The sequence below is a fragment of the Equus przewalskii genome, chromosome 15 (assembly GCF_037783145.1).
Source record: "Equus przewalskii isolate Varuska chromosome 15, EquPr2, whole genome shotgun sequence".
Taxonomy (NCBI): domain Eukaryota; kingdom Metazoa; phylum Chordata; class Mammalia; order Perissodactyla; family Equidae; genus Equus; species Equus przewalskii.
Genome location: NC_091845.1, coordinates 81,456,428 through 81,483,338, shown reverse-complemented (window position 1 = coordinate 81,483,338; position 26,911 = coordinate 81,456,428).

Sequence of the window (26,911 nt, the reverse complement as noted above, 5' to 3'; positions counted from 1 at the left end):
GTTAATAGAAATTCTCCAACCTGAATCATAGGGAACAAAAAGTATAAGAAGAAAGAAATAATACATATAAATGCAGAAATGGCAGGGGGTGGGGGGGACATACAATGGAGAAAGTTTAAGAAAATTCAAAAGCTGTTTCTTTGAAAAACCAATGTAACTGATTAACCTCTGAGAAGATAGAGCCCAAAAACAAAGAAGAAAGACATAGGTATACGGAAGAAATTACCGATATCAGGAATTTTAAAAGAGAGGAAGAAATCACCACAGATTCTAACTGAATTAAAAAACTAAGAGGGGTCTATGGAGGATTATATTTTCTAGAAATGGTTCAAACATCTCCATCCCACATGCCCTTTTCCAAGGGAATTTTGACATTCTTCCCACTCAGAGGTGTGGTCTGTGGTCTCTCCCTTGAATCTGGGCAGATTTGTGAGTGCAGAAGATATGATTTTATGTGACTTCTATGGCTAGGTCACAAAAGGTCCTGAGTTCCTGGCTTCTCTTGGGATACTAGCTGTTGTAACGGCGAGAGGTTAGCTAAGCTACTCCATGTATTGCTACCTTGGCATCCATTTTGTTTGGTCAAGTGGCCTGCAGGGGCCTTAAACTGACTCTAGCCCCCTCATGCAAGCACATGCCCGAGATAACAGCATGCAGAGTCACAAGCAAATGCAAGTTCTTGACATGATTTCCCCAGTAGCCCTTGTAAGAAATAGCTCCCCCCTCCTCCCAGGGCTTTCTCCTTGTGTTCCCCTTAAATAAGACCCCTGGGAGCTTACCAAAACCCCAATCTTTTTGGTTTGAATAGACCAATCTGGCCTCAGCCCAGGAACCTTAGAGCACTCCATCCATGGATCCTATTAAAAGCACGAGCCCCAGGTCCTGTCTTTCTCTCTGCCTGAACCCTGCCTCGACCTCCCCATGCAGCCTCTCAAGGTGTGCACTTCCTTGAAGACCTGTGAGTAATAAACTTCTCTATTTCCACTTCCCTTGTGGTCTTTTTTTGAACCTGCAGCTCACCATCTGGCACCCTGTGCTTCACTTAACAAATCTTAATTTAACAAAGTCATAACATGTAACCCAACTGCTATGTCAGGGTAAGTCTAAGCAGACCTTGAAGAGGGTGACACAGAGAGGAGCCAGGGTTCCCGTGCCCACATCTCTGATGGAAGTCCCAGAAAGCACCAATTTCCAGGTACAGGCATACTTTGTTCTACTGCACTTCTCTGTATTGCTCTTTGTAGCTATTTCATTTTTCACAAAGTGAAGGTTTGAGGCAATCCTGCCTTGAGCAAGTCTATCGGCGCCATTTTTCCAACAATGTTTGCTCACTTTGTGTCTCTGCTTCACACTTTGGTAATTCTCACAATATTTCAAATGTTTTCATTATTATTGTATTTGTTATAGTGATCAGCAATCACTGATCTTTATGTCACTATTGTAATTGCTTTGGGGCACCACAAACCGCACCCATGGAAGAAGGCAAACTTAATCGATAAATGTTGTGTGTATTCCGACTTCTCCACTAGCTGGTCATTCCCTTGTCTCTCCTTGGGCTTCCCTGCTTCCCAAGACAAGATAGTATTGAATTTAGGCCAATTAATGACCCTGCAATGGCCTTTAAATGTTCAAATGAAAGGAAGAGTTGCATATCTCTCACTTTAAATCAAAAACTAGAAATGATTAAGTTCAGTGAGGAAGGCATGTTGAAAGCCAAGATAGGCTGAAAGCTAGGCCTCTTGCACCAAACAGTCAGCCAAGCTGTGAAGGCAAAGGAAAAGTTCTTGAAGAAAATTAAAAGTGTTACTCCAGTGAACACACAAATGATAAGAAAGTGAAACTGCCATGTTGCTGCTGTGGAGAAAGTTTTAGTGGTCTGGAAAGAACCACAGCATTTCCTCAAGCCAAAGCCTAATCCAGAGCAAGGCCCTATCTCTCTTCGATTCTGTCAAGGCTGAGAGAGGTGAAGAAGCTGCAGAAGAAAAGTTTAAAGCCAGCAGAGGTTGGTTCATGAGGTTTAACCCATCTCCATAAAATAAAAATACAAGGTGAGGCAGCAAGTGCTAATGTAGAAGCTGCGGCAAGTTCTCCAGATCTAGCTAAGATCATTAATGAAGGTGCTGCACTGAACAAAACATTCTCAGTGTAGATGAAACAGCTTTCTATTGGAAGAAGATGCCATCTAGGACTTTCACAGCTAGAGAGGAGAAGTCAGTGCCTGGCTTCAAAGCTTCAAAGGACAGGCTGACTCTCTTGTTAGGGGCTAAGGCAGCTGGTGAATTTAAGTTGAAGCCAATGCTCATTTACCTTTCTGAATATCCTACGGCCCTTAAGAATTAGGCTAAATCTACTCTGCCTGTGCTGTATAAATGGAACAACAAATCCTGGTTGACAGCACATCTGTTTACAACATGGTTTACCGAATATTTTAAGCCCACTGTTGAGAACTACTCCTCAGAAAAAAAAGATTCCTTTCAAAATATTACCGCTCAGTGACAATGCACCCGTTCACCCAAGAGCTGTGATGGCAATGTACAATAAGATTAATGTCGCTTTCATGCCTACTAACACAACATCCTTTCTGTAGCCTGTGGAGCAAGGCATAATTTTTACTTTAAAATCTTATTATTTAAGAAATACATTTCATAAGGCTATAGCTGCCATAGGTAGTAATTCCTCTGATGGATCTGGGCAAAGTAAATGGAAAACCTTCTCAAAAGGATTCACTATTCTAGATGCCATTAAGAACATCGTGATTCATGGAAAAAGATCAAAATATCAACATTAGCAGGATTTTGGAAGAAGTTGGTTCCAACCTTCACTGGTGACTTTGAGGCCTTCAAGACTTCAGTGGAGGAAGCCACTGCAGATGTGGTAGAAATAGCAAGAGAACCAGAATTAGAAGTGGAGCCTGAATGTGTTACTGAATTGCTGCAATCTCATGATAAAACTTTCATGGATAAAGAGCTCCTTCTTACCTATGAGCAAAGGAAGTCATTTCTTGAAATGGAAAATACTTCTGGTGAAGACGATGTGAAGATTGTTGAAATGACAACTAAGAATTTAGAATATTACATAAACTTAGTTGATAAAGCTGTGGCAGGGTTTGAGAGTCTTGACTCCAATTTTGAAAGAAGTTCTGCTCTGGCTAAAATGCTATCAAACAGCATCGCATGCTACAGAGAAACCGTTCCTGAAAAGAAGAGTCAATCAAGGCAGCAAACTTCATTGTTGTCTTATTTTAAGAAATTGCCACAGACACCCCAACCTTCAGCAACCACCACTCTGATCAGTCAGCAGCCATCAACATCTTGGCAGGATTCTCCCCAAGCAAAAAGATTATGACTTACTGAAGGCTCAGATGATGGTTAGCATTTTTTAGCAATAAAGTTTTTTTTAAATTAAAGTATGTGCATTTTTTAGACATAATGCTATTGCACGCTTAATAGATGACAGTATAGTGTAAACATAACTTTTATATGCAATAGGAAACCAAAAAATTTGTGTGACTCACTTTATTGTGATATTTGCTTTATTACAGTTATCTGGAACCAAACCTGCAATATCTCTAAGGTATGCCTGTATATGAATGAGTCTTCATGAAATTATTTCTCAAGCCCCAGTTGATCCATCCTAGCTATTGCCATGTATAGAAAAAAGCTGACCCAGTGAGTCTAGCTCAAATTGCGGAATAATAAGTATGCCAAGAATTTGTTGTTGTTTTAGCACAGCAAATCTACTAGGATTTCAGGTAGTTTGTTACGCTTCAATAGATGACTGATACGGAGGCTATGAACAAATTTATGCCAATTAATTTATATATTTAGATGAAATGGACAAATTACCAGGTAAATGCCATTTACCAAAAGAGATTCAAGAAAAGACAGAATATTTGAAAAGTCCTATATCTATTAAATAAATTGAATTAATTGCTTGATTAAAATCCTCCTCAATAAAGGATTCACTCATAAATTTTAACAGCCACTTAAGAAATAACACTTGGGCCCGCCTGGTGGCATAGAAGTTAAGTTCACATGCTCCACTTCAGCAGCGTGGAGTTTGTCAGTTTGGATCCTGGTTGTGGAGCTATGCAAGGCTTATCAAGCCATGCTGTGGCAGGTGTCCCACATGTAAAGTAGAGGAAGATGGCTAACAGATGTTAGCTCAGGGCCAGTCTTCCTCAGCAAAAAGAAGAGGATTGGCAGTGGAGATTAGCTCAGGGCTAATCTTTCTCAAAAAAAGAAAAGAAAAGAAAAGAAATAACACCAATCTTACATTATACTCCCATGTATGATAGAATAACTTTATCAGACTAACCCTCTTGTCAAGAACAAGTATAATAGCTGGATAAAATATATATTGCAACTATCTGAAAATATTTGAAATCAACCAAGAATATTAGAAGGAAAGGAAGGATATGCTATGAAATGAGGTCCACACATGCTGCTCCTTTTTCCTCAGGCATTTGTTGATTTACAGTGTGGGGAACAGAGACCTTATGCTAAGTGGTACTCAGAGCTTACAAACTCTTATTGCTCTCAGGAGGCAAAAGTAGGATTTAGCATTTTCTAGGAGGCTAGTGTTTGAGAGGTGAAGAAAACCTGGGCATGGTGAGCCCTAATTTCTACATATAGTTTCCCTTCAAGGAATTTGCTGACTCCTTGGCCCCTTCTGTTAAGTGTAAGTTCCCAGGAACTAAATTGAGTGCTGAAGCTGGAAACCTGAAGAACTTACTGAGCCATGATGTGAGCATGTGAGCAGTCCTGCAGAGTTTATGGCCCAAGAAGGTGAAACAGCCACAATAACTCTGGAGTAGTTCAGCTGTGACTGAGAAGAGCTAAAACATAGACATGATAGGCATTCCCTAGAATTAGAAGCAAACTAGAAAAAGTTCAGGGCCTAATAAAGCTTAAAATGCCCATCTGACTAGATCAAAATGATCTGTCTAGAATCTGTCAGCCTTCAAGAAAAAAATCAGATGCTCTTTGAAAGAAGATAAAATCAGAAAGAGCCTCTACAATTTTTCAAACACAATGTCCAGCATTTGGTCAAAAATTAGTAGTCATGCCAAGAAAGTATATATAATAACTGCAAACCAAGAGACAAAATAGGCATTACAGACTCCAAAGAGTCCATATATTGGAATTATCAGATTTTAAAAGAGCTATGATATATATGTTCAAAAGATTGAGGTAATGGAGAATTTCATTACAACCCAAAATACTATTAAAAGTGTTAAAGTAATATAAAACTGAAAGAAAAAGATTGATGTTAAAATTTACGTGAGTGGACTTGATACCAGATTAGTCATGTTAGAGATGTATTAGTAGAAATTATGTAGAATGAAGCCTAGAAAGGAAAAGAGGATGGAAATTTAGAGAAAAGAAGGACACATATATGGGAGATGGTAAATAGGATTATATTTAATTGAAGTTACAAAGGGAGAGGAAGAGAGAATGGGGCAAATCTATAATTTTAAAAAAATATGGCTGAGAATTTCCCAAATGTGAAAATAGACGCCATGCCAGAGATTCAAGATACCTGCAAGCACCGAGAAAAACATCTACAAAGAAATGTCACCTACAGGTATTATAGTAAAAGTGCTGAAAGTTAAAGAGAAAGGGAAAAAACTGTAAAAACAGACCCAAAAAAGCAACAATAATAATGAAAACAAATTTTTCAATAAAAAATGGAAACCAGAAGACAATGTAGCAACATCCAGTATTGTAAGAAAATACTTGCCAAGTCAGAGCTTATAACTCACTGATACTTGGAAATAAACTCAACGTAAATATATTTTCAGACAAAAATAAACTGAAAATGGTCATCACCCTCAGTCTTGCAATAAAAGAAATACTAGTGGAAATTCTTCATGTAGAAAAAAAGATATTCCAGAAAGAAGCAAAATTGTGTAGGAAGGAATGAAGAACACCAGAAAGGATAAATATTCAAGAAACTCTAAATAAACGTTGATTGTTTAAAACTACAGTAACAAACCCACACGGGGATAACATACTGAAATAGTTAAATATTATGAAACAGCATCTCAAAAGGCAAGATGGGGTTAAGTAGAGTCCAATTTTTGTAATATTCTTGCATCATCCAGGAAATAGAAATGGTACTAATTTAAGGTAAACTGTAATCAGTCTGGAATGCCTGTTGAAATCCCTGGTGCAGTACTGTGGAATAGAACTTTCCGTAATAATAGACATGCTCCATAATCTGTGCTGTCCTCCACTGTAGCCATTAGCCACATGTGGCTACTGAGCACATGAAAAGTGGCTAGTGTGGTGGAGGAAGTGAATTTTTAATTTCATTTAATCTAAAGAGCCACATGGGGTTAATAGTTGCTGTATTGAACAGCGCAGCTCTAGAAAAATTACTAAAGAAGAGTAAAAGATTATACGATTTGCAAGCTAATGGAGGGGGAAATGAGTTTTTTTTTATTGATGTCATAATAGTTTATAAGATTGTGAAATTTCAGCTGTACATTATTATTTGTCAGTCACCATATATATGTGTCCCTTTACCCCTATGCCCACTCCCCAACCCCCTTTCCCTCTGGTAACCACTAATCTGTTCTCTTTGTCCATGTGTTGGTTTATCTTCTACATATTAGTGAAATCACGTGATGTTTGTCTTTCTCTGCCTGTCTTAATTTGCTTAACATAAAATCCTCAGGAGTCATCCATGTTGTTGCAAATGAGATGATTTTGTCTTTTATGGCTGAATACTATTCCATTGTAATATATATGCCACATCTTCTTTATCCATTCCTCAGTCAATAGGTGTTTGGATTGCTTCCATGTCTTGGCTATTGTGAATAATGCTGCAGTGAACATAAGGGTGCATAAGTGTCTTTGAATTGTTGAATTCAAGTTCTTTGGATAAATACCCAGTAGTGGGATAGCTGGGTCATATGGTAGTTCTATTTTAAGTTTTTTGAGGAGTCTCCATACTCTTTCCCACAGTGACTACACCAGTTTGCATTTCCACCAGCAGTGTATGAGGGTTCCCTTTGCTCCACATCCTCTCCAACATTTGTTATTTTTTTGTCTTGGTGATTACAGCCATTCTAACAGGTGTAAGGTGATATCTCATCGTAATTTCCATTTGCATTTCCCTAATGATTAGTGATGTTGAACATCTTTTCATGTGCCTATTGGCCATCTTTATGTCTTCTTTGGAAAAATATCTCTTCATATCCTCTGCCCATTTTTTGATGGATTGTTTGTTCTTTTGTTGTTGAGTTGTATGAGTTCTTTGTATATTTTTGAGATGAACCCCTTGTCAGATATAAGATTTGTAAATATTTCCTCCCAGTTGGTGGGTTGTCTTTTTGTTTTGTTCCAGTTTCCTTTGCCTTGCAGAAGCTCTTTAGTCTGATGAAGTCCCCTTTGTTTATTTTTTATTTTGTTTCCCTTGCCCAAGTAGACATGGTATTCGAAAAGATGCTTCTAAGACCGATGTCAAAAAGTTTACTGCCTATATTTTCTTCTAGGAGTTTTACGGCTTCGTGTCTTACCTTCAAGTCTTTAATCTGTTTTGAGTTAATTTTTGCGTATGGTGAAAGATAATGGTCTACTTTCATTCTTTTGCTTGTGGCTGTCCAGTTTTCCCAACACCATTTATTGAAGAGACTTTCCTTTCTCCATTGTACATTCTTGGCTCCTTTGTCAAAGATTAGCTCTCCATGTATGTGTGGTTTTATTTTGCGGCTTTCAATTCTGTTCCATTGATCTGTGTGCCTGTTTTTGCACTAGTACTATGCTGTTTTGATTACTGTAAGTTTGTAGTATATTTTGAAGTCAGGGATTGTGATGCCTCCTACTTTGCTCTTTTCCCTCAGTATTGCGTTAGTGTTTCAGGGTCTTTTCTTGCCCCAAATGGATGTTAGGATTCTTTGTTCTATTTCCATGAGGAATGTCACTGGGATTCTGATTGGGATTGCATTGAATCTGTAGATCGTTTTAGGTAGCATGGACAGTTTAACTATGTTTGTTCTTCCAATTCATGTGCATGGAATATCATCCCATTTCTTAGTGTCATCATCAATTTCTTTCAATAATGTATTATGGTTTTCACTATGTAGGTTTTTCATCTCCTTGATTAAATTTATTTCTAGATATTTTAATCTTTTTGTTGCAATAGTAAGTGGGATTGTATTCTTGAGTTCTCTTCCTGTTAGCCCATTATTAGAGTATAGAAATGCAACTGATTTTCATAAGTTGATTTTTGTACCCTGCAACTTTGCTGTAGTTGCTGATTATTTCTAATAACTTTCTGACAGATTCTTAAGGCTTATCTATATATAGAATCATGTCATCTGCAAACAGTGAGAGTTTCATTTCTTCCTTGACAGTTTGGATACCTTTTATCTCTTTTTCTCGCCTAATTGCTCTGGCCAAAACCTCCAGTACTATGTTGAATAAGAATGGCAAGAGTGGGCACATTTGTCTTGTTCCTGTTATCAGAGGGACGGCTTTCAATTTCTCCCCATGGAGTATAATGTTGGTCGTGGGTTTGTCACATATGACATTTATTATGTTGAGGTACTTTTCTTCTATACCCATTTTATTCAGTTTTTATCATAAATGGATGTTGGATCTTGTCAAATGCTTTATCTTCATCTATTGAGATGATCATGTGGTTTTCATTCCTCATTTTGTTAATGTAGTGTATCACATTGATAGATTTGCAGATGTTTAATCATCCCTGTGCCCCTGGTATAAATCCCACTTGATCATCATGTATGATCCTTTTAATGCAATGTTGTATTCAGTTTGCCAATATTTTGTTGACGATATTTGCATCTGTGTTCATCAGCAATATTGCCCTGTAATTTTCCTTCTTCATGTTGTCTTGTCTGGCTTTGGGATCAGGGTGATGTTGGCCTCACAGAATGCATTAGGAAGTGTTCTGTCTTCATTTCTTTAGAATAGTTTGAGAATGGTAGATATTAAATTTTCTTTGAATGTTTGGTAGAATTCTTCTGAGCAGCCATCTGGTCCTTTTATTTTTGAGGAGGTTTTTGATTACTGTTTCAATATCTTTACTTCTGATTGGTCTATTCAGATTCTCTATTTCTTCTTGATTCAGTTTTGGAAGGTTGTATGAGTCTAAGAATTTATCCATTTCTTCTAGATTTTCCAATTTGTTGGCATATAGTTTTTCATAGTATTCTCTTATAATCCTCTGTATTTCTGTAGTATCTGTTGTAATTTCTCCCTTTTCATTTCTAATTTTATTTATTTGAGGTTTCTCTCTTTCTTCTTAGTGAGTTTGGCTAAGAGTTTGTCAATTTTATTTACCTTCTCAAAAAACCAGTTCTTAGTTTCATTGGTCCTTTCTACTGGTTTCTATTTCATTTATTTCTGCTGTAATTTTTATTATTTCCCTCCTTCTTACTTTGGGCTTTGTTCTTTTACTAGTTATGTTGGCTGGAGTTTAAGATTATTTCTTTGATATTTTTCCTGTTTGTCAAGGTGGGCCTATATTGCTATGAATTTCCCTCTTAGGACTGCTTTTGCTGCACCACATATGAGTTGGTATGGTGTATTCTCACTTTCATTTATCTTCAGATATTTTTTCATCTCTCTTTTAATTTCTTCATTGAGCCATTGTTTTTTTCAGTAGTGTGTTGTTCAGTCTCCACATATTTGTCACTTTCCCAGCTTTTTTCTTGTATTTGATTTCTAGTTTCATAGCATTTTGGTCAGGAAAGATGCTTGATATGATTTCAACCTTCTTAAATTTATTGAGTTTTGCCTTGTTTCCCAACATATGATCTACCTTTGAGAATATTCCATGTGCAATTGAGAAGAATGTGTATTCTGCTGTTTTTGGATGGAGTGTTCTATATATATCTATTAAGTCCATCTGTTCTAGTTTTTCATTTAATTGCACTGTTTCCTCATTGACTTTCTGTCTGGATGATCTATCCATTGATGTAACTGGGGAGTTGAGGTCCCCTACTATTATTGTGTTGCTGTTAATTTCTCCTTTTAAGTCTGTTAATAGTTGCTTTATGTACTTTGGTGCTCCTGTGTTAGATGCATATATGTTTATAAGTGTTATGCCCTCTTGATGGAGTGTCCCTTTTATCATTATACGCTGTATCTCTTGGTCTCTCATTGGCTTTTTTATCTTGAAGTCTACTTTGTCTGATATAAGTATGGCAACACCTGCTTTCTTTTGTTTGCCATTAGCTTGGAGTATCATCTTCCATCCCCTCACTCTGAGCTTAGGTTTGTGTTTAGAGCTGAGGTGTGTTCCTAGAGGCGGCATATTGTTGGGTCTTGTTTTTTAATCCATCCAGCCACTCTGTGTCTTTTGATTGGAGAATTCAATCTATTTACATTTAGAGTGATTACTGATATATGAGGGCTTAATATTGCCCATTTTATCTCTTGTTTTCTGGTTGTTCTGTATTTCCCTTGTTTCTTGTCCTGTGTATTTCTGACTGCCAGTTCAGTTTGGTGTTTCTTTCAGATGGTTTTTCTCAGTTTTCTCTTTATTTATCATTTGTGTCTCTGTTCTGATTTTTTGCTTAGTGGTTACCATGAGGTTTGTATAAAAGATATCATAGATGAGATAGTCCATTTTCTGATAGCCTCTTATTTCCTCAGTCTAAGCAGTTTCCATCACTTTCCTCTTCCCCATGTAAGTTATTGTTGTCACAACTAATTCCATTTTATGTTGTGAGTTTATGATTAAAATGAAGTTATTCTAGTTATTTGGGGGGGCTTTCCTTCCCTATATCTTTAATGTTATAATTAAGTGTTTGCTAACCTGTTCTGATAGAGAGCTGCAATTTTCTGATGTTGTCTGTCTACTTATCTCCTTGCTCAAGGTTTTGTAAACCATTTCTTTTTCTTCAGGTATGAGGGAGTTGATCACATCTTGTAGTGGGAGTTTTGTGGCAATGAACTTCCTTGGCTTTTGTTTATCTGGGAAAGTTTTCATTTCTCCATCATATCTAAAGGATAGTTTTGCTGGATAGAGTATTCTTGGCTGAAACACTTTGTCTTTCAGAATTTTGAATATATCATACCACTCTCTCCTAGCCTGTAAGGTTGCTGCTCAGAAATCCACTGAAAACCTGATAGGAGTTTCTTTGTAGGTTATTTTCTTCTGCCCTGCTGTCTTTAATAATTTTTTCTTCATCACTGGCTTTTGCCAACTTTACTAACATATTCCTTGGGGAAGATCTTTTTACACTAATGTAATTAGGAGTTCTATTAGCCTCAGTTACATGTAATTCTAGCTCCTTCTCCAGGTTTGGGAAGTTCTCAGCTATTATTTCTTTGAACAAGCTCTCTGCTCCTTTCTCCCTGTCTTTTCCCTCTGGAATACCTGTAATCCTTATGTTGCATTTCCTAATTGAGTCTCTTATTTCTTGAGGAATTTCTTCATTTCTTTCTAGTGTTAGTTCTCTCTCCTCCTCCATCTGCAGAATTACTGATCCTGTCCTCCATAATATTGGCTCTGCTTTTTAAGGACTCCAGATTTTTCCTTATCTCATTTATTATGTTTTCCATCTCCAACATTTCTGATTTTTTTTTTATAGTTTCAATCTCTTCTGTGAAGAATTCCCTCTGTTTGTTGATTTTATTCCTGATATCAATAAACTCTCTTTCCAAGTTTTCTTATAACTTGTTGAATTTCTTTATGATAACTATTTTGAATTCTCTGTCACTTAGACTGTAAATTTCTGTGACTTCAAGATTGATTTTTGGGTACTTGTCATTTTTCTTTTGGTCTGGAGTGTTAATACACTTCTTCATATTATTTGATGGGGTGGACTTTTGCCATCACATAGTGGTAGTATCTGGTCACAAATTCCACCTGACACCACTGGGGGCAGCAGGAGCTGTGTTTTCAGAGCCTTCTGTGACCCTGGCAGACATGCCTGTCCATTGGTGGCTGTGCCAACAGGTCCTGTCTGCAATTCCTCGCTGGCCACATCTGCTTTACACATGTATGCTCAGGCACTCTGGTGAGGATCCCCTGCTCTAGTTGACTGGCCCAGCTGGTGCACCTGGTGGGAGGAGGAGGGGGGGCTTTCTTTTGCATGCACAATCCTGTGTGCCCCCTCTCTGCACTCACTGTGTGCCTCCTTGGGCTGCTCAGCTTGGTGTGGAAGCCCCCACAATTGCTTAGCTGCCTTGGTGTGGGAGGTTCCCACAGGCTGAGAGGTAACTCTGAGAGCACAAGTATTCCCATGAAGGACTGCCTTTTGCCCCTTATCCTCATGGGGTCATATGCCAACCACTGCACAAGATCCCGTGCCCTAGATCACTGCTGCTCCAGAAGGAGAGGAGGTTCCCTTACCTCCTTCCACTGCATTCTGGGTGTTCCAACACCCCCACCTTCAGGTGTATGGCTGTGTGGATCTCTCAGATGTCTATTTTGTTGTGTTATTGTCCTCTGTTGGTATGAATGTCCTTTTCATTGTATCTTAGTAGGGAGAGACTAAGGGAAGAGCTCACTCCACCCTGATGCTGATGTCACTCCTCAAGATAATTTCTCTAAACGTAGTTTATCTAAAATGAGACAAGAGAGGAGGAAAAACAGCAAAGAACAAATGAAACACACAATAAAAACCAATAGTAAGGTAGTATATGTAATGCCAAATAGATAAGAAATTACATAAAATGTGAATGGAGAAGATACTCTCCAAAAATGTCTATGATTGTCAGGCCAGTAAAAAAAAAAACACATATTTTGCTTATAAAAGTTATACTTTAAATATCAAATCACAGAAATCATGAAAGTAAAGAATATAAAAATATATACTATGTACATACGGAAAAAAACCCTATAAAACACTGGAAAAAGACTTTAAGACTGAGTGCTATTGGAGGTTAAAGTGGACATTTTATAATCATAAGAGTCAATTCAAGAGGAAGATATAAAATCCTAAGTTTGTATTCACCTAATAGCATGACCTTAAACACATGAAGCAAAACTAACAAAAATATAAGGAAAAATAGACAAAAATACAATAATAATTGATAGTACCTTATACTCCTGACAGAACAAGCACTTACAGAAAATTTGAGAAAGATGAACCAAATTGACCTCGCTGGCATACATAGACAGTAACTACAGAAATACATATTCTTTTCATGTGTACACGGAATATTTACCAAAATCCCAATCAAAATACCATGAGGGATGTGTGTGTGTGTAAATGACAAATGAGTTCTAAAATGTATATGGATAGTAAAAGAGTCAAAACAAAAGCCAGGACAGTCTTGAAGATGAGGAGCAAGTTGAAGCCTTATGCTTTCAGAAATAAAGACTTACTATGAAGTTACACAAATTAAAATAGCTTAATATTTGCAAAAATGATTTTAAAAATAGCCATTGGAATAAAATAGAGCCCAAAAACAGAAACATAAATTTCTATTACTTCTATTATGAAAAGCTGCTACTGCCGCGCATTGAGGAAAAGAGTGATTATTTGCATGAAAAAAGAACCCTGCCTCCTTCGCATCACACATAAAAAGTGAATAAACAAGTGGTTTGCAAACAGATTCTCACAGGATAAAAAGATTCTCACAGAAAATCTTCATCACCATTGGAAAGGGAAAGATCTTTTAAACAGAGCATAAAAAAGAAGATTAATAAGTTCAAATTTATTAGGTAAAAGATGGATTAACTGGGCTTCCTTGAAATTGAAAGTTGTTTATCAAAACTATCTTTAAGTATGTAAAGAAGTGAACCTCAAAACAGGATTTTTTAACACATATATGGCAAGAGTTCTTTTCTAGAATCTATAAAGATCCTACAAATCAGTAACAGAAAGACAACATAACAAAACAATGGGCAAAAGACTTGAACAGGTACTTCACAAGAGCAGATATTACATAGCTAATAAACATGAAAATAGAGAAAGAAAAACGGCAACTCTGGATGGCTAAAATATAAAATTTTACAATACACAGTGTTGGCAAAATGTGGGACAATCTTTGAACTTTCACACATTCTGGTGGAAATGTAAATTGGTAGAGTCACTTTAAAAATGTTTTGGCATTGTGTACTAAAATTGAACATATAGATACCCTATGACCTAGCAACTAACAATTTCATTTGTAACTATCTACCTATGAGAAATGAATATGTATGTGCACAAAAAATGTACAAGAATGTTCATAGCAGCACTATTCATAACAATCAAAATCTGAAACGAATAATTATATCTATTGATAATAGAACTGATCAATAAATTGGGTATAATCATATAACGGAATACTATTCTGCAACAAGGATGAACTCCTGCCACATGCAATAGCGTGGAGGAATCTTACATAAATTTAACTCCTTTTCTCAAGATGTTACATGGATGTGTTTATTTTTTGAAAAGTGTACATATATATATTATAAGTCAATAAAAATTTACTTAAAGATTTTACTATACCTTCTCTTTTGAGAGTAGTCTGGGGATGGGGACAAGGGAGGAAGGAGAATATTGCAGGAACCCAGGCACTGAATCCTACAGGTTCCCACATGGGAGGAGTGGAGATGGTCAGAAATAGTCTGTGTTCCTCCATATGTTTCAAGGAAAGAGTGAATAGTTTGCTGATAGGTTGGATGTGCTGTGAGAGAAAGGAAAGATTCAAGGATAATTCCAAGTATTTGACTTTGAGCACCTGGAAGAATGAAGTTGCTAACAAATGAAATGGAAGAGGCTTTAGATGGATCCGTGTTCTGAGGAATAATTTTCAGAACTCAGTTGTGTACCTGTTGGGTTTAGGATAGCTTTTAGGCATCCAGGTAGAGCTGTTGAGTACTTCACTGCATATATAATTCCAAATTTCAGGGAAGCATCTGAGCCTGAGATGTAAATTTGGGAGTAATCACCACTCTGATGTTATTTAGAACCATGAAATCAACTAGGAAGTGAGTGATGTTAGAGGGAAAAAAGGAGGACCAAGATTTGAGCCCTGAGACACTTCACCATTAAGAGAAAATTGAAGAGAAGAGAAGGAACCAGCAAAAGAGAGAGAGAAAGACTGCTAAATGAGGAAGGAAGAAAACCACAAGACTGAAGCACTCTAGCAGCAAAATGAAGAGCATGCATGAAATAAAAGAAAGATCAAGTGGGTCAAGTAAGATGATATTTGACTAGTGAACTGAGCAATGTGGAGTTATGACAATGAGAATAGTACTGGCAGACTATTCTCTTAGGGCTGGGGACAAAGGCCTAATTGGAACATGTTTAAAAGACCAAGGATGGATTAAAATATGTATATAATCTCACAAATGTAATGTTAAGCAAGAGCAAGCAGATACAAAGGAGTATATGTCTATAATTCCATTTATAAAAACAAAACCAAACATAACCAATCTTTGGTGTTGGAAGTCAGAAAACTTGACAGTTTGGGGAGTTGTTTCTGGAAAGGAACATAAAGGAGGCCTCCAGGGTGCTGGTCATGTTATGTTCTGGGTGTTCTTTTCATGGCTGTTAAATTTGTGGAAAATAACCAAGCTATACACTTACAATACGTGCATTTTTCTGTTTTAAAAGCAAAAAATGTGTGCAGAAGAACTGGAGATAGAAATATTGAAAACTCTTTAGAGAAAAGAGTTGTGAATAGAAGGAAAGAAATGAGGTGGTAGCTGGTAAGGAAAATGAAGTCCAGATATGGTTTTGTTGTTTTCTTTTCCACTTGTTGGAAGAAAGCGTATGTTTCTATGCAACCAGGACAATACACATAGGGGAGGCAGAAATTGGTCATGTGGGAGAGAGAAAAGAATTGGTTGGAGTGATGTCCTTGAGTAGATGAGAGAGGATGGGATCTAACAGGCAGGAGGAGAGAGTGGTTTCAGATAGAAGCATGGACGGTCCATCAAGGTGGTAAGTGAGAAGACAGTTTGTGGATGATAGAGATGTGCACAAAATTTTCTCTAAAATGCTTTGATCTTCCCAGTGAAATAGGAAGCAACGTCAATGGAGAATAAGACTAGTGTGGAGGTGAGGAAGATGTGAAGAGACAGAGGAAAGTAAGCAATAGTCAGCTAAGACAGTGGTAGGGGAAATAAAATATAGAAATAAAGTGTGATCGCCAGGCAGTCTTTAAGTCTTACCTTAGTTTTGTGGTCACTAAGTTAAAAGCAAAATTAATCAGGACGCTAGTTTGTTTTTCTCCTACAATTCAGCTGCAGAGAAGCAGGAATTGAGCAGTGAGCTAGATTTAAATCATATACTGGGTTTGCCATGAAAGTGCAAAGAAGTAGCGAAGTCGGGACAGGAAGGTATACACAGCAGCATTTACAATGTTTAAGCTGTGGCAGTAAGGAGAAGAAGCAGTGGAAAAGTGTCCTGATCAATGGATTGGAAGTCCCAATGGGATTGAAAAATTTGTTTGAATCAGTGTATTAATTATAAATTATAAATGCAAATTGTTTATAAAAATCATTATTGTTGTATCAGTCCATGATAGCTATCCTTACTCGCTATTCCTTTTTGTATCTAAACTCAATCTCCTCTTCCTAAAAATAAATTTTAGGATTTTTTTGAATGAGAATCTATTGGTAGTAAACTCTGTTTCTATTTTTCTGAAAAGATCTTGATTTTGTTTTTATTCTTGAAAGATATTTTCGCTAGAAATCCAGGTTGACAATTATTTTCTCTCAGCTCTTTGAAGATATCATTCTTCTGTCTTCTAGCCCCCCGAGTTGATATTGAGAAATTATTCATCATCCTAATTGCTCTTCCTTTGTAGGCTCTCTTTTCTCTCTGGCACTTTTTTATAATCTTCTCTTTTTCTTTGGTGTTCTATAAACTTCCTAGCATGTGTGTAAATATCGATGCACTTTTATTTATTCGTTGGATTTGCTAGTGATGCTGAATCTGAAGATTGCTGTTTTTCAAATATATCCTCTGGGGATTAATTTTTCTCTACACATGGTTGACTGCTTGAAAAAGGGGGAGAGGGAGATTCCACAGGGAACCTGAAGTAGCCTAGCTGTATTCAAGAGACTCAGAAGCATTTCAACCTAACAACTCAGATCTATTGGCATGCTTGCCAAAAGTATCTCTATATCCAGCTTATTTGTGTACACACATGTGTAAGCAAACACAAACAACTCCAGGTACAATTGTGAATCATGGAATGTGAGATTTATGTATATCGCATTCCTCTTTCTGCTCCTCTGTCTTGCCTCAAGCCTCAGGGTCAGCCAACTTTGGTCCTTTTCCTTGCAACATTCTTCTGGGTTGATTAAATCCAGAAAGACTCAACTATTTCTGATTAAGGTAAATGAGTTTCAGCTAAAATATTTCATGAGCTGGCACCCTAGCATTTATGTTTTGAGCCTTTTTCTCAGTCAGTGGAATGAAAAATTTTGCCACTAGTTAAAAGAAATTTCAGGCACCAGCAAACAGGTAAAGAGACTTGGAGACTGGATGGCAGAAGTGAAAAGAGCACTGTATTGATGTCTAAAGGAATTGCCTGAAGTCCCCTGTGTAAATCAAGTGTGCCACTAACCATACGCACATACAGCTGTGAGGTGTTTCCTAGTTAGGCTTTTTAAGGTAGACTGATAATGGGGAAGTTTGTTCACACATGGTCCACGATCTGTCTTATTTCTGATCATCACTAGTTTCCTAAAGAAAGACAGGTGGGGAATTCGCTAGCTATTCTTCCTGGATACACATCACCGAAGAGTTGTTAAGGATGAAAGAAGGTGTTTCTTGGTTTCTGGGAATCAAAGAACCTGTGCCGCCCGAGGGCACGTTCGTCTGGCAGGCTTCCTCTCTGCAAAGCTCCCATGAATCTCCACTCCCTCTCCCACTCATCCCTCACCCAGAGCCTTATGTTTCTGCTTCTCACTCTGACATAAAATTTCGTATATTTTATGACACATGCTTTTAGAAAATTGTTGACTCACATTTCACTTCAATTATTTGAGCTGTGCTGAGGTGAACATGGAAATAAATAAAATATGGTACTGCCATGCCTGAGCTTCTCACATGATTTCTGGTTTTGCCAATGAAGCATCTGACAAAGTATAATAGAGTTATTAGAAACACTGATTTGGGAATCAAGAAGACTTATATATTTAAAACTGGTTTCATCACTTCCTGCCTCAAGTTTCCTCATCCATACAATGAGGACACTCCTCTGAGACAGACTTACCACAAGATAATGAAGCTTAAGCTTCAGGACCCCTCACAAACGGACCACTTTTGAGGCCTTGGGGAGGGCCCTCACAATGTGTTCATAAGGTCATTTGTTTCTGTAAAACTTTTGAAAGTAAGATGCTGTTGTCTTTTTCTTAAAGAGCACCCTCTCCCAAATTTTACAAGCTTCACATCTCTTGCACAACACTTGGTCCTTCCATGATGTTGATAATAAATGTATATGTTTGTGAAGAGAATTAAATAGGCTAAACTTTTTCTGCTCTCTCTATCCTCCCTTTACCAACTAATTCCTCCTCCTCTTCCCTATTTTAGCTTGCCATCACTCCCTCAGAGAAATTTCTAGACCCCTCCTCCACCCCCGGTCAGGTACGGGGTTCCATGCTCTCTAAGCACTCTGGCCTTCTACTTGTTGATGTCAAATTATAATTAAATGATTATTTCTATAGTTGATTACTTTTGTGTATGCATCCTCTACTGGAATGTAAACTATGAAAGACAGGTCTGCATCTGTCATGTTTATCACCATGTGCCCTACGCCTATAAATCAATTAATAAATCTATCCATTCATTCATTCATCATTAATGGATTAATAATCAATGAATTAAATTAGCACCTAGTAAGTGCAAATAAAAAATATTTTCATTAATGTGCAACCACTTCACAAATATATGAGTCAAACTAAAATTAGGAATATTAAGATAACTAAAAATTACTATTATTTTTTTCTTTTGGTGAGGAAGATTGGCCCTGAGCTAACATCTGTTGCCAATCTTCCTCTTTTTGCTTGAGGAAGATTGTTGCTGAGCTATCATCTGTGTCAATCTTCCTCTATTTTATGTGGGTTGCAGTCACAGCATGGCTTGACCAGTGGTGCTAGGTCCATGCCTAGGAACCAAACCTGTGAACCCCAGGCCACAAAGCAGAGGGCACAAACTTAATGACTATGCCACCAGGCTGGCCCCTGTATTTTTAAATTGTTTGAGATATTTTATTTCATATTTGACAAAATCTTAAAGGCCCCACATGTAATATATGTAAGAGGATGAAAAAATTTTTTAGGCAATTATCACCATATATTTCACTGTGGATTTTATTTTAATTAACAGCTGTAGATTTTTTTTATTACTACAGATAAACAATTACCACACAATTAATCTTATGCAGAAAAGGCCAAAATTCAATAAATAGGCCATCAGTTCAACTCTTGGTATGTGGCTATTGAGAACAACAGTGAGTGGAAAAAATTCCTCTTTAAACTCATGCTATAGTTCAGTTAGAATTGGGTTCAAATTCTAGCTTAGACACCTACTGGTTGTAGGATTTGAGGAAAGTTGCTTAATTTTCCTAACTTTTAGTGTTCTCATGAAATCATGGCAATACTTACCTCACATTGCTGTGGTAAATATTAAATAAGTCAATGAATAAAACCTTACCGCAATACTTTGCAAAGAGAAAGTGTTCATTAATTGTTAGCTATTTTTATTTTTAAAACTATAAATAAATCTTAACTGAAAGCTCCCATCAGACTAAGCCATTTGTCGGTAACAAATAGATAATGCCTTTGTTTTATTCACAGGAAAAACACTATTCAGAAGTTTGGACTAATTGTTTTAAGCACATTTTGGTTTGGGTTTATAGAAAGACCTGACTATTTTGCATGACTCTGATAGTACAAGAAGGTAAACTTTATAACGAAACACAAGTTTGTTAGTTACTATTCTAATTTGGAAAAAAAAACAAGAAAATAGTAATACGGATCAGGAACACATGCAATAGTAATTATCAGGAACAGATTGTCATTCTTTAAAGATTCTTTTGAAACGGTAACAGTATTTTATCTGAATTTTATATGTTCAATATCAAGGATGAACATATTTTCCAACTAAGATTTGAGAATCTGCACTGCACATAATGGAATAAGAAAATGCTGCGGAACATATTCCAGTAATCTTATGGGCTGTGTGGAATGTCGTATCCTGAGAAAGTAGGAAACTTCTCATGAGAATGTTTGAAATGTCACTCCGGTTCAGTGTAGCTCAGAGTGCAGGTGGCTCTACAAAGCGTTTGCTGCAGGCTCTGTGTTTATACAGTTGTGGCTTCCAGGATGGTATTGATTGGTTAGGCAACTAATAAAACAAGCAGCCCGGCTTTCATCTATGTGCATTCTGGGGCTTCTAAAAGATAGAAAAGTGGCTTTAATTAGGACATGTTCCCTTCACTTATTTTACTTTTAATTCTTTTTCCTTGACCATTCCAACCCTCATCCTTCTCCTATTTCAGAAGCTGTCTCCCTACTCATGATTCCAAACCCCCAGATGCTTTAGAAGGCAAACAATCCCGAGGAAGACATTCTTCCTGGAGCCCCAAGATAGAAACCCTTAACGTCGGAAAAATCAAGAGGCTTTATTGTCCCTACTTCATCAATCTCTATTCAGAGTGACTTTACTCATAATCTAAGGCTACATTTATCAAAGTTGCTCAGTTCAAAATAAACTTTAAAATGGAATTTATGAAAAGCACTCAATCCAAGAGATTCTACAATTTACATGACAGCTTGAGTACATGAAAGCACGTTGAGCACTAAATCATTGTATACATATGTGTTCATATAAAAAATATTTTTTCCAAATTAGAATAGTGACTAACAAACTTATGTTTTGTTATAAAGTTTATCATCTTGTGTACACAGAGATATACATGATGTGTATACATACGACACAAAGAGTTTTTAAATTTATGATAAATTTGTATTTTTAGAAAATCTTTTCTATGTACTCTATAGATTTTCTTAATTTATATTTCCACATTTTTTCACATTTTCATCGTATTACTTTCTATCTGTATTTTCTATCTTCTTTCAAGCTATACAAAAATATATCTTTGATTTTATAATGGATGTCCAAGGGAAATCAAACACAATATTCAAAATGCAATTCGAAGACCATAAATAGAACTTCTTGTCAGATAGCTGAGCAGAATAAGCTGCGGGGGAAAAAGTGATTTGTTTTCCCAAGAAAACATTAAAAAATAAGAAAAGGTGGCAAGTATTAAAAGTGGCCACATAAATGAGTATATAAACTGGAATTAAAGTGTTTCCAAAGATGAGCAGAAATGTATCAGTGCCAGTATGATTCAGACAGTGGTGCTCAGAGAGCTAAGAAAATCAATTAGAACATAATCACTGTCCCTTTAGGCTCAAATAAGACAATTCTCCTTTCATCCATAATTCATTTAAAGCGTTTCAAGAATCTGAAGAAAAATACAAGAAAATTCATTTTGGTAGACCTTAAACTATGTTTTTGAAATATGAAATCTTAGTCTTGAAAACATTTTCTTATAATATGACTTAATTAATTTGGATGAACACTCTTGTACAAGAGATCATAGATGATCAACATCCTGAAGAGGGAAGGCGTAGAACCCACCACAGTGCCTCTCACTGTGAGGGCCTGCGCCAGCGGCATCCGTGTCACTCGGGAACTGGTTGGAAATGCAGATTCTCAGGCCTACCGCCGACCTACCGCACCAAAAACTCTGGGCGTGGGCCCAGCAGCCTGTGCTGTAGCAGCTCTCCAAGCGATTCCGATGCACTCCAGCTTAAGCAGCACTGGTAAACTGGTTAGCAGCACTCCCTCTGAACCAGGCTGGCAGTGCAAATCTCAAATTTGCTACTAATTCTCTGTGTAACTTTCACCAAATAGCTCGAATACATTGTTCTTCTGTTTCCCTTTCATAAAATGGGGCAAAAGTATTATTATCTCATAGTATTATAGCGAAGATTAAATGAAATAATACACGGAGAGCACCCAGGCCATTTTTGAGTACTGAGACAACCCTCCATAAATGCTACCAATTGTTATATATTTGAAGCCAAGTTCCACTGAAAGTAAGTGACTTGGTGGAGGTCAGACAGCTAATGTCACTTAAGGAATAAAGTCCCGGTTTTCTCATAGGACTGCTTTTTTTCACAGCTGTGAATTGTTGAATGTCACCACATTTTCTCTAAATGACCAAGTAGTAGCCTAACCGCATACACATAGAGTATTTTTACAATTTAATATGTGTTTGGTCTGAATCTCATTTTGCATTTTTAATGATATGCACTGAAAAGGCTATCGGCAACCTTTCAACGAAACAGTTAAGAAATAGTAAGCTTTCGTCTCTTTTTTTTAAGAAAGTGATAACCACAAATTAGCATTACTTCATAATCAGTATAATGAGCTTGTGCCAAAAATTATGGAAAGGATAGTGGAAGGAAGATAATAAGAGCAACATCTACTATAATAGCAAATAGAAATGTATCTTCTACGTTACATCAACAGGAAGAGAATTAAGTGCCCCTAACAGAATGTGTTATGAAATTTGGGGAAAGAAAGCAAGGAAACAATGAAAATAACCATGCATTAATACAGTGCTAGCTGCTTTAACAAATATATAGAAAATGGGACAATAGCTCAAACACACTCGGAAGTGTGTTTCTAGCTCCTTGATTGTCCACTGTGGGAGCTCCTGGCCTGTGGGTGGGTGTTCTTCTTGGTAACAAAGACTCCTTTTATCTGTGGCTCCAGTATTTCTGAAGGCCTTGTTGTAATCTTCATCCCGTTGGAAAAAATGGAAAAGAATATGCAGTGGGCACATCCACTTCTTAAAAGGCTTGGCCTAGAAATGGCACACCAATTGCCGTCTCATACTCCCTCCACCAGATCTCAGGCATCTGGTCATGCCTGACTGAAGGGAGATGGGGAACACGGGTCAGCTGTGCGCTGCCTACAACCAGCCACATGACATCCACTCATCTGATGCCAAATGTACTGTCAGATAGGTGAGAGGTAAATGAAAAATGGAGGTACGACATTTGAATTTTTTGTTCCTCATTTGTCACGGTAAATCAGAATATCATGCTTAAAATTCTTCATCCAGTAAAATGAGAAGAAAATCTCACTAGTACCTCACAGGAATATTGTGAGGATTACATGAGAACGCATACGTTGTTTTACTTTATCATTGTCTCTGCATAGCAAGGGGTTGACAAATTTTATAGACGTTTATCTCAAAAAGGAAAAAGGATTGGAGGTAGGCAAAGGAAATGGAAGGAAAGCAGTGTCCAAGCTGAAGAACTTGGAGCAAAAACAAGTTTGGAGGTTTCAATATTTATCAGAATTTTTTAAAGTAATCACTTCATTTTAATTATAAATTTTTTAAAGTTTTTCTTTCTTAAATTATTATTGAATGTTACTAGCATTTTAATTAGAGAAAATTCCACTTCGACTTAGTGAAAAGTTTTAATTTCTCTAGTTTAGAAGTTATATGCAGTCTCAGAGCTCAAAAGTCCATGACCAAAAGGCCTGTATCCCAAAGACTGCTTGTTTCTTTACTTCCAAATGGGAACCAGCCTAGGACACATTAGCACAAACATCAGTACCAGGTCCAAATTGTTTTCATGAGAAAGCTGTTTCTAAAAAGCTGCCATGCCTTATGCAATCCAGTGACTTACTATCTTTAATAGTACATTTTCTTCCAAGGAAAAATCTTCACTTAAAGGGGACTTTTCTGAATAGATGTGTGAAATTTAATTTTAACTCTTTATTAGTTAGAAGAGAATAAACAGAACCTTTAGTCATCATACTGAGAGTATGCCACTTGGCCTATGCCAGTCATTGAACATCAGTAACACAGTGTCCCCTAACCCACTCCTAACACTGATGTCAATACCCACAGCCAGGTAACCTTCATTCTGACTCTCAGGAACAGATGCCTGGATTTTTGCATCAGAGATTCTATTAACGTTCAATATTAAATTATTAAAATATTCTTAGCATAGTCAACACAATAGTGAGTATTGTAATCAGAAGTCAATGGGAAAGAAAATTTAAAAGAATGTTCTGATCTAGCTGGAAATTCTAAAGTCATAAAATAAATGAGAAGAAATTTGAAAATAATTTTGAATGCTACTAGGAGAAATCCTGATTTAGAGAATCTTGAGGGTTTGTTTGTTTTCTCTATTCATCTTGAAATTCTGCCTGAAACATCAAGAAAACATTCTCAAGAGAAAATAGGAAATATGCAATATTTGAACTAAAATAGCTACTCCAGAATACATGACTTCCTTTGCTATTCTGATAGCTCGGTACATTTCCACACCGAACTCACTCCCTAAAACACTCAGGAAATGAGAACATCACAGAGTAAACCATGATGCGAAGCTTTACAGAATGAACAACTGGGGAAGTCAGTGGGGCAGAAGGTTCAACTCCCACCTCATAAGCATCAGATTACATACACAGCTTCACCTCGAGTCTCACCTCCTCCACTGGGCATGTGGACTGTTCAGTATGAGCAAGAATAGATCCAAAGTTATGCTATCCCATGCGACCTCAAAGTGGTCAAATAAACAGAACCTCAAAGGAGTTACATAAGGGCAAAACCAGGGAGGCACTCTAATTTCGACTTTGAATTTTCTAAAGGCCTGCATACACACACACACACACACACACACACACACACACACGCACACAAACATCCACACCCATCTAGGACATTTCTATTCTCTGCTAAGATTTACTCACCATACCACTAAATGGCCTTCATGGTAACTAAACCCTTTAGGGCATTAGGCCAGCATTTTCCAAAATTATAATAATAAATGTAAAAATAAGTCAGATAGTAGTTGTTCAGTAAATGTTAATTTCTACCTCTTTTCTCAGAAATATCTGCACTATTATAAAAGGATCTTAAACTCTGATCTTTAAATCTATGATCTTAAGAAATGAAATTCTGACTATAACATCCTATTTCATGAAAGGTGCTTGGGGACAGATTTTGGGACAGCCCAGGGCCCACAAGTCAGACCACATAAAGTTTTACCTGCTTGTGCACAAAAATTTCATCTTAAATCAGGGTTTCGTGAATTACTGTAGTGAAGGGCCAAGGGGTCCCCCCTCCCAACCCCCACCAGAGCTGTACTTTTGTCAAACGCTCAATCATGCACCTACCTGTCCTGACACTCTCAATTTCTGTACTTATCTCCTTATGGAAGAGGAACAAATAATTCGAGAACAGGGTGCCGGTCCCCACACCGTGTGGGATTAGCACCATTTTAAATCCTTGTAGCTGTATCAACTTTGAGGGCACTTTATGAGGAAATCAGTGGTGCCTGAACTTTTAATTATTCTTAATTGTATTAATTGTCAGCAGAAAGTAAATGTAGTGTTTTAAGTGCTATTTTAAGTAACAGGGTTTGCAATTCTATAAACAATAAAGTAGAGTACATGAGCAGACTGGGAAGGAACTCATTTTAAAAAGTCTTAGATGTCAGTTCTAATCAGAAGTGACCCTCTTCCCGGCTGTCTCCAGGCAGCTAACTCAATAGCTGCCAATCCAGGAGATTTTCTTGACCAGATACAGCTACAGCTTCCAGAGTTCCAAAAATCAATAATCATTTTCTAAAGGGCAAGTAGGCTGGGGATGGGAGATATGTGTAAATTTTGAGTCAAATAGCACTAAAATATAAAGGTTTTTAACTAATAATAAGAACTAACCTTCCTGGAGCACTCCATTGCATGGATCAGGTTTCTTCACAGAGTCCTCTCATCCTCAACGCAACTTTGTAACTATTATTCTTGTTTCACAGATGTAGAAACAGAAGACCACCAGCAATGGAATTCTATTTCTATTTTAATTCTATTTCTTCACAGGCACACACACACACAGACACACACAAATCTTTGTCCCTCATTCCCATGCCCAGGACAGAAACAGGCTGCTCAGTCATTGGTCTCTTCACTAGAAAGTAGGCAATGTTTAGTGCAGGGAGTATAATATTACCATAAAATACTTCTTTTTCACCTTCTGGCCAAAATCAGGATCAGGAGAAGGAGAGAAAAAAAGAATGCTAAAAAATAAAGAGCAGTTCATACCACCTAATGGGAATTCTTTAATATTTAATAACAAATTCCAGACTCAGATTTCAGAGCGTGAGTATCTACCGTAGCTTTTCTGTCCATTTTGCCCTGATCTACGAACACATCTTCAGGTAAGGCCGGAAATTTTGATTTTCTTAATAGCCTGTTTACCTTGGGAAAATACAATGTGCCAGAATCTGTGTTTCTGAGTAGTTACTTGAAAACATTCAATATAAAACATTACTTTTCCGTAGCAGTAGAATGGCCACTACCATTTTGAAAGAAGCATATTTATTTTATTTTATTTTGGCCTTGTTTAGCTTACATCAATTTGATTGAAGTTATTTATGGTGTTCTGTTTACTGTATAAAGCCAATCCAACTGCACACCGAAGATCTTAAACTGGACACACAAATTTCTCAATAAGGATCCAAATCTACAATACAACTATCAAAATAAAGAAAACTTTCGTGGTAGATCAGTGGTTGCTCTGGGATGAGAGCTGGGAAGGGACGTGAGGGAAGATTACAAAGAGATACAAAAAAACTTTGTGGGTTGATGGATATGTTCGCTATCTTGACTTTGCTGATAGTTTCATGGGGGTAAATATATATATGTCAAAATGTCAGATTATATACAGTAAATATGTACAATTTATTGTATGTTAATTATGCCTCAATAAAGCTATAGAAAGAAAGAGGGAGGGGAGGAGAGAGGGAGATATCTTTCTTAACTTCTTAAACAGTAATCAGGAATTAGATTAGGAACGAAAACAATAAAGTGCCAAATTGCAAGCCTACTGTAATTTGAATCTTAGAAATGACTATTTATATGGCGAAGCAACAAGTTGGGCAG